Below are 11,490 nucleotides of genomic sequence, written 5' to 3'. Positions count from 1 at the left end.
CATGGCTCTCATATCGATTGTGCAAGGGTTAATCACTCCACTGATTGATCATGTGTGCACTAGTTGAGGGTCTCACTTGGGAGGCTCATCCTATAACTTCTCCTCTACATCAAGTAGCAAATGTTTGGAGAGTTAGTGGTGGTAGTGAGGCTTATCTTGTACTAGGATCATGATACATATTATACTCTCTCCACTTTGTCTTTTAGAGAAGCACATCAACTCCTCTAGTGCAATCGTGCTGACATCAAAGACACTTCAATTCATAGTTCTCCTATCAATTATACAAGGGTTTATCACTCCAACTGATCTATCACATGTGTAGCCTTGTAGGGTGTGTGAAAACCTCGGGGGGTTCACTATATGTAAACTCTCTATATCACATGAGTTTAAGGCCTAATTAAAAAACCCCTTATCTGTAATTTTTTCATGAATAAAACACACCCTTTTTCTATGCAATCTGTAAATACCCCCTTTAAATGGTACCCTTATGTATGTAGAAAATGTGTAAAAAATAGATTTTAAAAACCACTTATGTTAAACCCACGTGCTATGCTTACATATTTATGAGTGACCCCCCAGAGGTGAAAATGGTGCTTTTCTAGCCCTAAAAAGGGGATTATATTGGATTTTATTGGTTTTATTTGGTATTTTATGGGTCTTGTTACTGGCCCTGACAGCCTCTCGTGTGGGTGACCATAGTAACCCCACTCACTATATATAGGAGAGCCTCATCATTATGCACATTATACAACTCCACGAGTTGATTTGCTATTGTTTCTACTCTACTTCTAGTGCCCACACTGCATCTGATTCATCATCCTCACCTGTCAAGTACAGCACATCAGCATTTCATATCAGTTCATGGGACAATAACTCTCTTTGCTAATACAATAGAGCATGCCATCGTTTTATCTTAGCTCATGGGTCATTAACCCTCTCTACTACATGCAACACCTCAACGTTTTTATCTCTAGCTCATGGGACAGTAGTCCTCTCTACTGCACAGTACGGTACCTAAGTGTTTTATCATCAGTACATATCTTGGGATAGCAACCCACTCTCTACTACAACACTTCATTTTTTTTCTTCTACAGTTTACCTTGGGATAACATCCCACTGTCTACTAGAGTTCATCATGATTTTTCTTATAGAGTTTACTTTAGGATAGCAGTAGCCCACTCTCTGCTCAAGCTGTGAGGAGGAATAACAATTTGTACGAGTTGAGTTCTCTTACAGCTATTGCAAGGGCACAAGCAAACTTTGGCATGAGCGATTTGGTCACATCATATTTGTTGTGCTAAAGGAGATGTAGAAAATGGGGATGGTGGATAATTTACCTGCATTTGCAGAATTGCACGAGCCATGTGAGGCTTGTATGATGGGCTAGCAACAACAAAAGGCATTTCCACAAGACAATAGCAATCAAGCAAAGTCTCCTCTAGAGCTGGTACATGCTGATCTTTATTGTAAGATGTCTATTGTTGCATTGGGGGGGATCTTCTTACTTCATACTATTAGTCGAGGATTACAGTAGGAAGATGTGGGTTTATTTCCTCCATGATAAGGCTGAAGCTTTTGGTAAGTTTGAATAGTGGCATAAATTTATGGAGAATGAGACATGACAAGGTGAAGAAGTTCCGAACGGATCGAGGAGGAGAATTCAGTTCAGCCAAATTTAATGAATATTTCAATGAGCATGGCATCAAGCGCTAGCTCACTGCTGCACATATGCCTCAACAAAATGGAGTTGAGGAATGCCGTAACCGCACAGTCATGGAAATGGCAAGGTGCATGATGAAAGGGAAAGGTTTACCAGACTCTTTCTTGGTTGAAGCAGTCAACACTGCAGTTTACATTCTCAATAGATCATACACAAAGGCGCTCAAAGGAATTACACCATATGAGGCCTATTCCGATAAGCAGCCTTCATGTTCTCATTTTCGAACATTCGATTGTGAATGTTACATGCATATACTAGATGCAAATAGAACTAAGCTTGTTGCCAAAAGCAAGAAATGTATCTTCCTTGGATATAGTACAAAGTCGAAGGCTTATCGACTATTTGATCTAGAGGCTAAGAAGATAATGGTTAGTCGAGATGTGGTGTTTGTGGAGCATCCACATTTAGTGGAGGACAGGGATCCGTCCACTTTATCATCAAATGGAGATATAATCCACCATCTGCCTAGCCCAAGCACCAAAAATCTGAAGGAGGAGGAGTTTTCGGATGATGAAGACTCTCACCAATCACACCAGCCTGCCCCTGCACCTAAAGGACAACCACTTTCTACCTAGTTTAGGTAGCTCTTTGATGATTGTAACCCCCAACTTGATGTTGCAGAAACTTCAACAGATGGCTTACATAGATCAAAGAGAATACAGGAGAAGAGAATGTCTTCTAAAAACATTGTCAATATGGCCTTGATGGCTAAGATAATGGATTTAGTGAAGGATCCCACAAATGTATAAGAAGCTTTGGCAGATCCAAAGTGTGGAAGGCAACAATGCAGTCAGAGTATGACAGCATCATCAAAAATAACACTTGGGAGCTGATAGATCGGCCACCAAAATGAAAGGTAAATGGCACCAAGTGGGTGTGCAAAGCTAAGTATAAATCTGATGGTTCATTAGAGAAATACAAATCTAGGCTGGTTGCTCAAGGTTTTTCATAGGTTGAAGGTTTTGATGTGAGTGCCCAATAGCTCAAATGACCACTATTCGCACATTACTTTCCTTGGCTGCTAATAAGAAGTGGCCAGTTTTTCAAATGGATGTAAAATCGGCTTTTCTGAATAGACATTTGAAGGAGGAGGTGTATGTTGCTTAGCCACTAGTGGGGAGTGGTCGGTGAGAACGCGTTATGAATACACGGATGGTGAGCCGCATCAATGTAGTGTAGTTGCCCACGTCTTGGACACGTCTACCGCACCATCTGTACCACTATAAATGGACATAGTTGGCACAAGCAAAGGCATCCAATGCTTAATGTGAGCATATATTCCCTATACTCTCAGTATGCCCTCTATCCAGAGTCTGTCTAGATCGCCATGTAAGCTCTACACTATAATGCATGGGTGGACAACACCATCATATTGTACCTATCTCTTGTTTGGTATAATCATAATTTTAAAATTCTATCCATTCTCTCTATTGCATTGTCTAGTGTAATTTCTTTTGCTGTATCTGTTTCCGTTGTGCCATATTCTTACATGAGCACCCTACACATGTGATCAATCAATTGGAGTGATAAGCCCTTGCACAATTGATAGAAGAACAATGCATTCAAGTGTCTTTGATGTCAACATGATGGCACTAGAGTCGGGTGCTTCTCTCTCTACAAGACAAAGTAGAGAGTATTATATGTATCATGATTCTACAAGATGAGCTTTACTACCACCACTAAGCCTCCAATATTTTGCTACTTAATGTAATGGAGAAGTTGTAGGACCCCCAAGTGAGGTGCTCGGCTAATAGGAGTGAGCACCCTACAATATCAAAGAACTCTCTAAAAATAGCCCTTGGGCTTCAAAGAGCCTCTAGTGTTTTCCTTGGTCAAGTGCCTCACTTGTGGGGCTCGTCCTACAACTTCTCCACTACATCAAGCAGAAATATTTGGAGGCTTAGTGGTAGTAGTGAGGCTCATCTTGCAAGATCGTGATAAATATCATTCTCTCCACTTTGTCTTGTAAAGAAGTATACCGACTCTGGTGCAATCGTGCTAACATCAATGACACTTCAAAGCATGGTTCTCCTATCAATTTTACAAGGGTTTATCACTCCACGTGATCGATCACATGTGAAGGGTGCTCACTCCAACTAGTTGATGACCTCACTTGTGGTGGGGATCGTCCTACAACTTCTCAACTACATCAAGTAGAAAATGTATCGAGGCTTCTTAGTAGTAGTGTGCTTGCACGATCAAGTAGTAGTGTGCTTGCACGATCAAGTAGAAAATGTATCGAGGCTTCTTAGTAGTAGTGTGCTTGCACGATCAAGTAGAAAATGTATAGAGACTTCTTAGTAGTAGTGTGCTTGCATGATCATAATACATATCATGCTCTTCACTTTGTCTTGTAGAGAAGCATCTGGACTCTAGTGCAATTGTGTTGATATCAAAGATACTGCTATGTATGGTTCTCCTATCAATTGTGCAAGGGTTTATCACTCAAACTGACCAAAAACTTTTTTATAAAAAATCGCCCAATTTTTGTAAGTTTATAGTGGGTTTTGGAGACGAATTTACCAAAAGTACATTGCATACTACCATATAAGATGGAAAATTTCAAAGATTTGCCCAAGTTTTTTAAAATGTTAGGTTCATATATAAAAACATTTGCCAACCCCCCATATAAGATGAAAAATTTCAAAGATTCACCCAAGTTTTTCAAAGTTTTATGGTCATATATAAAAACAATCGGCAACCCATCTATACTTATACTATTTTATAACTGCCTTATTTTTTACCTTGCGCTCGACTAGTTCGACTAGTTGGAGTGAGCACTCTGCACATAGGTGATTGATCAGTTAGAGTTATAACCTTACACAATTGATAAGAGAACCATGCATTCAAGTGCCTTTGATGTTGGCACAATTGGCCTAGAGTCAATGCGCTTCTCTAAAAGACAAAGTGGAAGGTCTGATGTGTATCATGATCTCATCACGATCCTGCAAGAAGATCAACCTAACTACCACCACTAAGCCTCCAAACATTTGCTACTTGATATAGTGGAGAAGTTGTAGGATGAGCCCCACAAGTGAGGCACTCAACAATTTGGAGTGAGCACCGTACACATGTGATTGATCAATTGGAGTGATAAACCCTTGCATAATTGATAGGAGAACCATGCATTGAAGTGTCTTTCATGTTGGCACGGTTGCACTAGAGTCAATACGCTTCTCTAAAAGAAAAAGTGGAGGGTATAATATGTGTTGTCACGATCCTGCAAGATGAGCCTCACTACCACCACTAAGCCTTCAAACATTTGCTACTTAATGTAGTGGTGGAGAAGTTGTAGGACGAACCCCACAAGTGAGGCACTCGACTAGTTCAACTAGTTGGAACGTGCACCTTACACACGTGATTGATTAGTTGTAGTGATAAACCCTTTAATGATTGATAGGATGACCATGCATCGAAGTGTTTCAAGTCGGCACAGTTGCACTAGAGACAGAGCTAGGATGAATCGGAATGCACACAGCTATGGTCATTGTACAATTGCCAACAAGGAATGAATTTGCATACATTTTAGCTATATAAGACCCCCCCACCCAAGAGAGTATGATATTTTAGCTATATAAGACCCCCCACCCAAGAGAGTATGATATACACCACGATCCTACAAGATGACCCTCACTGCCACTAAACCTCTAAGCATTTGCTACTTGATGTAATGGAGAAGTTGTCGGATGAGCCCCACACGTGAGGTGCATACATTTTAGCTATATAAGACCCCCCCACCCAAGAGAGTATGATATACACCACGATCCTACAACATGACCCTCACTCCCACTAAGCCTCTAAGCATTTGCTACTTGATGTAATGGAGAAGTTGTCGGATGAGCCCCACACGTGAGGTGCTCAACTAGTCAGAGTGAGCACCCTACACACGTGATTGATCCATTGGAATGCTAAACCCCTACACAACTAATATGAGAACAATGCGTTGAATTGTCTTTGATGTCGGCACGATTGCACTAGAATCAATCGAGCAAGGACGAATCAAAATGCACACAACTATCAATGGTCATTCTGCAGTTCCCAAAGGGAATGAATTTTCATAGATTTTAGTTACATAACTAGCATAAGATACGGATGAGATGTTGGATATATCAGCATGCCCACATGCATTGGACACATAGAACGCGTCAATTGCCTCTAAGAAGGGACAATATTTTAATTAACCTTCTAAAGTGTTGATTTTCTCATTTTGATCTGCTTTTTTCGACCCGGCATATAATAGGACCGCGATTTCGCCGCCGGATCTTCTCATCCGGATGAGTCGCAAAGAGATAGTGCGTGCCCCTAGCAGGCTCCAAAGGCTTAGAAAGGATCTCTGCGTTTTGCATCTTAATACTCGCATTTTCGTGGCCACCTCCACGCATGATAGCCCCGACACGAGAAATGGCACCGAAGCTCCACAGATGCCGCCCTCACGGCAGCTCATCATCATGATTACCTGGGAAAGCGATGCCTTGTGTTTCTTTTATTTTTAGAAGTCTCGGAAGCTTCGGGATGCCCACGCATTAGACTTTGAAAGCCTTATATAATGTTGCTGCATATCCAGAATGTGTATAAATACATTCTTGAAGAAGAAAACTACGTGTACGAATATATATACTGAATATATATTCGTACATAATAAGCACTCACAACGTTATTTTCTATTAATATATACTGAATATATATTCGTACATAATAAGCACTCACAACGTTATTTTCTATTAAATAATTAGTTTGGGCTTGTGAACCATAGGAGGGAAGATATTTTTTCTAAGGTATCTTTCCAAATTCATTTCTTAAAGCACTTTCTAGAAAACCACTATGGCGGATCACTCAATCTTTCCTAATGTAGCACTTTCTAGAAAACCACTATGGCGGATCACTCAATCTTTCCTAATGTAGCAACTTGAAGTTGAATGTGGGCACCTTCGTCCGCATGCAAGTCAAGGTGGAGTTTCCAAACTCGTTAATGCAGCAGCATGCAGCTAAAGGTTCTGCCACACTCTTTTGTTTGTTCATAAAGTGCAGTGTTGTGCTGTGCTCGTGCTGCTATCTTTCACTGGGTCATGGGCTCCACATCATGATGAGTCGAGGGAGAGGGAGGGTAGCAAGGAGAGGGAGAGGGAAGGTCATGGGCTCTGTATCCTGAGACGAGTGGAGGGAGAGGGAGGGTAGCAAGGAGAGTACAAACTACTTCGTGTTGGTCCCGACGGGGGGTTGGAAGAGGATAGCGAGAGAGAGGGAGGAGATGCACGAGGGGGGGAGGACACAACAATCGGAGGATTGGGGGGCAGGCACATATGGGGTGGGAGCGTAGTTGGTCATAGGGGGTGAGAGGAGCGCCAGCGAGAAGGCCTCATGTGCACATGCTGAGTTGACTAATGTTTGAAACCTTAGTGAAGCTAAGGTTTCCGTCTAAAAATCAAAGAGAAGCACCCACAATAAAAATTAATTAATACATTTGAGTGAATAAGCACCCACAAACAAAAATTAATTAATATACTAAATATACACATATTAACTTTTTCATCTGTGCATATTAATTAATGCCACTTACGTGGCATTAATTAAATAGTAACATAACAAAATACGTTACAGCTGAACATTAACAATTGAATTTACACAAAATTTGTAGAAGTGCAAGGAAAAATGTCAAAGAAACTTTATAAGAAAATGTGATTACATATTTTACGTTCGCAAGATAGAAAACTCATACAACTAGAACGAATGTACAAACTTGTATCTATGGCGAGACTTTCCTCTCAAAGCATACACCGAACAGCAAGCAACAATCACAATTGTAGTAAAAGAAAAGCGACAAGCAAGACCAAGCCAACCAGCACATACATAAAAATTACAAGAAGCAAGCATCTTCTTTTCACATCCTTTTCAGTTTTCCAGAGCTCAGTTTGTGAGAGAGGGACGAAGTCATCTCCATCGGCTATGGCTCGTTTGAATCTTCTAGTTTTCTCCAGCACTGAGAAAGGAGCATTTGTAGAATCATCTTCTCGATCATGCTCGTCGTCTTCATCAAGAACAATCGGATGCCGACTGCTCTATTGGTCCCTTCATTACGTTGTTGCCCATGACATTTCCTCATGGAATTGTTCAGTTTTGCATCACTTCCAAAGAGTACCTTCTTCCACTAGTATCCATGTAGAAAATAGTCTCTACATCCACACATTCCGTGAGGTGTGAAGTTTTCATCACCTTCCAAACAGCTGCTGCTCTCTTTGTCTCTATACAATTTCCCATCTTTGTTATTATCCATGATGCTACTAAATAGTACTTTCCATCTTGTATCATACAAAGCAATGTATTCTATAATGTCACGCCTAACTTATTAGGGATATAGTTTTCCATGTATATATTGGCGCGCTCAAAGAGATGAACTAGTGTCAAAGAAACTTTGTTCTTGAGGTCACCTTGTCCATACAAAGCATATAGTTCATGACCAGGAGTGCTTTCTTCCAATGAGACATTGTGGCTGAAAAACTTAAAAATGATTCTTGTGTAAGTCTTTCATACAATACCCGACGATACCTTCAAAGGTATGCATTCGTAGTTGCCGAAGTCCTCTACACATGACGATGCCACCTTGTGGTTTACATAAGTCCCACTACATATACCTCTTGATAAGCTTTCCAATGCTTATCAAGGTTGGCGCCATAATTGTACTCATGATTTGGAAGTGCAAGTGATTCAAAGTGCCACCTTTCTCATGGGCGAAGAGCCCTTTAATGCATTCCATCCATACAAACTCTTCAACGGCCTGCCAATTGGACAAGTCAATGTCCCCACTCGAGGGATGCACTCGGGGGGTGCACCTCAAAAAATGTAAGTCTACCACGTGCGATCATTAGGTGGGGTTTTTTTAATCCAAAATATTGGTAAATTTACAGAAATACAATTACAAGAGGAGTATTTTAATTGTACTTTGGAAAAAAACCCGTAAGTCTATAAAGAAAAAGGGGTAGTTTTATTAGCTCAAAATTCACAGATAAGGGATTTTCTAAATACCCCTTGAACGCACGTCGTAGGAGGGGCTTCCATATAGTGCACCCCCCGAGGGGATGCACTACTAAGAAACCCTATATATTACGTGCGTCACTGAGTATTTAAAAAACCCATTGTGATTTTTTCATGAATAAAATGACCCCTATTTTTCATGGACTTAAAAAACCCATTGTGATCATTTCATGAATAAAATGACCCCTATTTTTCATGGACTTACGAGCTTTTTTTTCCAAAATCGATTAAAAAACCTCTTCTGTAAATGTATTTTTATAAATCTACCTTAACTGTTTGAATTAAAAACCCCTTTGAATTCATGTAGTATACTTACATATTTTTAGATGAATCCCCCGAGTGTTCCTATTGCCTACACCTATGGTGGTGGATGTCTCGATGAGTTTTTTTTTTTTTGCAGCAAATTTCTGACACTAACCAACGGACGGCTCTGAATGCAACTTCTTGCTTTCTAAAGAACCTATACAACGAAAACAACAAAAATCTGAATACAGATAACATGAAGGCATTGCTTGCTTATTATTATGACAAATGGGAGAGGTTTAGTCCTAATCCATATTTTTTTCTCTTGATAGCTTTTTTTGGGAGAAGGAACATAAAGCGCATAAATCATATATATATATATACACATATATACATATACACATATATACATATATATATATATATATAAGTATTACCTTGAGATCTCTCAACTCTTTTAACCGCTATGAGATTACGCACAGACGGAGATCCTGGAGGAGTAATAACCCTTGCAGGAGCAGAGTCCACACAGGTTCTCCTAGGTACAATATTGACAGTTGCCTATGCTTCATTGAAAACAAGAGAGGCAGACGCACTAACAGGAGCAGAGTTGGCGATATCACGTAGAGGAAACGTTCTATGTGGCATCCTCAAACACATGGCCATAAGCACAAACAAGCCATATTTATAAAGCGCTTGACAGTTTCGAGAATGCCAACAAGCTAACACAACTAAGCGTAGATGGCACATGCTGCATGCAGGCGTAACGCACATGCTCCATGCTTCCAAAATAGAGAGCATGGCAACAACAAAGGCGTCAAAAATGAGATGCCTCAAATAAGACACAAGGATGCCTTCTACAGCATCCTGGCATGAGATTTGCGAGCCTGCACCTTAGAGCGGCACAGACGAAACGCGCATACCCTGGCAAGCACAAGTCCCATCTGCACAACAACGTATACACAATGCCAAGCCACACGAAGCACCACCACCATCATGGCAAGCCAGCACAGGCGTCGCGATCAACGGGGAGGAAACCGAAGAGTAACGACGATCTCCCCGCACGAGGCTGCAAGATGCACATGCGATCGTCGAACAGCAAGCACAAAAAAATCCACCAACATGCTCCGACACGTGTGGCAACATGCATGTACAACTAAAGCGAACCCTTTGTCTACCTAAGTTAACACAAGGTCAAAATTAGATTAATTAAATTAATTAATCAAAAGAAAACGTTGTGGTGCATTGACGTGGCCAATTACTTAATGTAAGTTGTCACCTTGGGTTAATTATAGCCTAAGGTTATAATAGGATGGCCATGTGCTCGCCCTTCCGGGAACGCTAGGGCAAGCCCCATCCCTGCTCATTAACAACCGGTTTTTTCTCTGCTATACACAAGAGAAAGACAGACACACGGATAGAAAGGGGTGGACCCATGCAGCTCCCCGCGGGGAACTCCCTCGATGCTCTTTTGAAGGTGATAGAGGCTTACAGTTTGTATGGCTAGATGCAGATTTGTTCAGCACAAGCACAACCCTCACAGCTTGTAGATAGAGAGAAGCGTAAAACCTCTCCATGGCCAGAGAATGACCTGCAGAAGAGAGAGAAGCGGAAACCTCTCCATGGCCAGAGAATGACCTATAGAAGACGAGGGAGTGCCCCTCACATCAGGGTGGGGATATAATATTTCATGCGCTCCCCCTTGTCGTGTAGCGGGGGAGTGCACGAAACACTTTCCAGCTCAGCAAGGGCTTTCCATGTCGATTACAGTGGACCCAGAACACACCCTCCACGGAACAACTAATGAAGAATTTATGCTCGTTCACATTAATGCGCTGCAAGAGAAAATTAGTAAGTAATCAAGCTGATTAATTCATAAAGCTCATCGCATGGAAGCTTACTTAATCAGCTGCTTTCGACCGAGGCATGATCATGAGAAGCTTGCAGCTAGTGGGCGCAAGTGTCGGCAGAGCTTTACTTAGCAATATGTATCATGACATGCATGCTAATGCAAAAGGCTTTGTACATTATTAGTTCCACTCTTACTAACATTATCAAAGGGGCGCTTTGGACATTGATTGAGCTCAACTAGATTGCAGCCAATTTTAATTAGTCTTGAGTACATATATGGCTTGACATTTGAGGAGCTTGATTAAGCTGCATTTAATATCATCACAACCATTGATTGTAATTACCTCTTTTATCATTTCAAGCTTACAATATCATCACAACCGTTGATTGTAATTACCTCTTTTATCATTTCAAGCTTACCAATTTTAGTTACTGTAGATTAGGGGTTTTTTAAAAGAATTTCTTCACAAAAGGATGTGATAGTCCAATATAAACTTTTGATGTGTGAGACCCAAACTAAGTCATTGTTTTATAGTGTGAAATGAATCATGCTTGTTTGTTTGCCTACTGTGCAATTTTATGTAAAGTACTTCGTAGTGATCAAAGTGTTAAAGCTTGTAGGATATGGTGACTACTTAAAGATATCT

The sequence above is a fragment of the Cibotium barometz genome, chromosome 1, assembly GCF_041138505.1.
Source record: "Cibotium barometz isolate CiBa-2024 chromosome 1, ASM4113850v1, whole genome shotgun sequence".
NCBI classification, from domain to species: Eukaryota; Viridiplantae; Streptophyta; class Polypodiopsida; order Cyatheales; family Cibotiaceae; genus Cibotium; species Cibotium barometz.
This window is presented reverse-complemented; position numbering follows the sequence as displayed.